The sequence below is a fragment of the Nannospalax galili genome, unplaced genomic scaffold (genome assembly GCF_000622305.1).
Source record: "Nannospalax galili isolate Female #2095 unplaced genomic scaffold, S.galili_v1.0 scaffold935, whole genome shotgun sequence".
Classification (NCBI taxonomy): Eukaryota; Metazoa; Chordata; class Mammalia; order Rodentia; family Spalacidae; genus Nannospalax; species Nannospalax galili.
In genome coordinates, this window is record NW_008336260.1 from 44,357 (window position 1) to 46,846 (window position 2,490).

The 2,490-nt window shown below is 35.7% G+C and overlaps 1 long non-coding RNA gene across 1 annotated transcript; it reads right to left on the reverse strand.

Moving 5' to 3' along the window:
- Positions 1 to 378: 378 nt before the first annotated feature.
- Positions 379 to 1,995, reverse strand: LOC115070004. Its single transcript, XR_003849219.1, has 3 exons — positions 1,893 to 1,995; positions 1,743 to 1,796; positions 379 to 892 (listed from the first exon to the last, which is right to left on the reverse strand). It is a non-coding gene; the product is annotated as an uncharacterized LOC115070004 (long non-coding RNA).
- Between the last annotated feature and the right edge of the window lie 495 nt (positions 1,996 to 2,490).

The window sequence follows — 2,490 nt, forward strand, 5'->3', positions numbered from 1 at the left end:
GAGTGGTGTTTTTTGTAAAGTATACTGGGTGGATGTCTTGAGAAATACAAGTGTATCCTTGATTTAGACACTTCTCCTTTCAGTCCTTAGGCCATTTCAATATCAACTACATTTGAAGCAGAAAACAACATTCAACAAATGTTAAAATTCAACCTCAGAATTAATAACCAAGATTTTAACCTAAATCAGCACAGGAGTAAGTACTAGGAAGCAATACTAAAAACTTAAGTAATACAAGTCACACATAAAGTACATGACCTTCTTCCAGTTCCTGACTTAAAAATACAGGATTTTTTTGGGGGGGGCTTTTTTGAGACAGGGTCTCCCCAGAGCCTCAACTGGCCTGGAACTCACTATGTAGACCAGGCTGGCCTTGAACTCACAGAGATCCACCTGCCTCTGCCTCCTGAGTGCTGGGACTACAGGAATGCACACCCGGCAGGATTTTTTAAACTGAGCTGTTTTAAACATTGTTTTTCTGTTTCTATAAAATATGATTATTTAAAATGATAGACTAACTTAAAAGGGCAGTTATAAGGGCTGGAGAGATGGCTCAGTGGTTCAGAGCTCACGCTGCTCTTACAAAGAACCTAAGCTTAGTTCCTAGCACCCACATGGCAGCTAAAAACTGTCAGTAATTCAATTACAGGGGCTCCAATGCCTTCTTCTGGAAAATGACAAATTCCAATACTCATTACCTTCCTCCTCCCAAAAAGAGAAGTCCAAGGGCCATGTGGTGGGCTAAGTGAAAGCCATAGTTCATTTCACCACCTGTCTTCATATGAAAGTAGCAACAAAGCTGTAAAACCTTTAGGTTCCCAGAGCCAGCCATTACCATGGAAAGAGACAGTAGCACCACACTCAGGCAAGTTTCTAGGTTGTAAGGTCTTGTCTGATAATATGAAAAGATGACTTTGCATTAACGGCTATTACATTTTTTATTGCCCAAACTAGATTATTCAACATGGGAAGACTACAAATGTTTGCAACTATGAAAAAAAGCCCTGTAAAAGCAAATAATTATTCTATGAAATATAAGGTCAATGGAGAGAATTCAAAAAATATAGCATCACAAAAGGAATATTCACTTTGAATAATCCTACCATTCACAGAGAATTTATATTAACATTATAGATTTTTCCTGTACGTAGTTAATAAATGAAATTCTGATATTATTATATATAACCCTTTTAATAACTTGTAAGCATAAAATTGTATATGAGATTTTGCTATATCCAATGCATAAGAACATATGGACATATCACAATTAACTACTTTGAGAATTCTTAATATTTACAATTTTTAATATTACAAATACTATTACATAGGTCTGTGTCATCTTTATCAGGAAATAAGTTCTTGTAGTCTTGTCATCAAAGCAGTAATGTCTTAAGAGCAACTGATCTTGACTAAGTATTAATTTTTTACAAAAGGACAGTTCTGGCATGCTGTAAACCAACAGAATGTGAAGCATACCATTCCATGCATGTTATACCTGTCGTTTATACTCTTTTCACAAGAATTAGAGACATATGCATCATCCCAGGTTAATCACATTCTCAAAGGTATCTTAAAACCAAAATACAAAGATGAGACAGTTCTTTAAATCTCCTGTTTTAAATTCAAACAGCAGAGGGATTTGGAAACTACTAAGTACCTGGATTACTAAATGAAGTTTTATTTTGAGTTTTATTATATTTTGGGTTGTATTTTATTCACAATGAGGATTTTAAAAAACTTACTACAGAAGCATTAGGTGCAGACAAGTAAGTCATAAAATCATTTGCAAATTTATGCTAGAAAAATAAAAGAAAAAAAATCAAAGTTAAAAGTAGATTTTTAAAAAGAAAAAAAGAACTCACAACAGAATAAAGTAAACCAAGAATTTTTACCAAACAATTAAATGCTGATAAATTTTCTGAACCAGCAAATCGAAAACCGAGAGACAAGCAGGCCCCCGCAATTATGTAGACGTGTGCTTGCCTGAAAAGAGATTAGAAGAAATTTAATATTGCTATTTACCTTTAAAAACCATCATCATCTATTCTCTTAAAATAAAAATAACTATTCCTGTTCTTAAAACTAAAACTAGTTTTAGTATTCTTCTACGAATACTCAAAAACATCCCTAGCCCATGGGCAGATGTCTGTGCACTCTTCAGCAGATGCTCCATGTGACCCTTTCTACTGTCTCCTGCTTGATACTCCATCAGATGCTACAGAAATTATAATATGTAAAAAAATTGCTGCCAATTTTTCCATAGAATGAATTCAAAAAGGAGAATGAGAGTCAGGCATGGTGGTGCACGCCTTTAATCCCAGCACTTGGGAGGCAGAGGCAGGTGGATCTCTGAGTTCAACGCCAGCCTGGTCTACATAGCGAGTTCCAGGACAGCTGGGGCTACACAGGGAGACCCTGTCTCAAAAAAAGACGTCCCCCAAAAGGAGAATGGATCAAAGACCTCAATAAGAAGCCTGAAACTCTGAAACT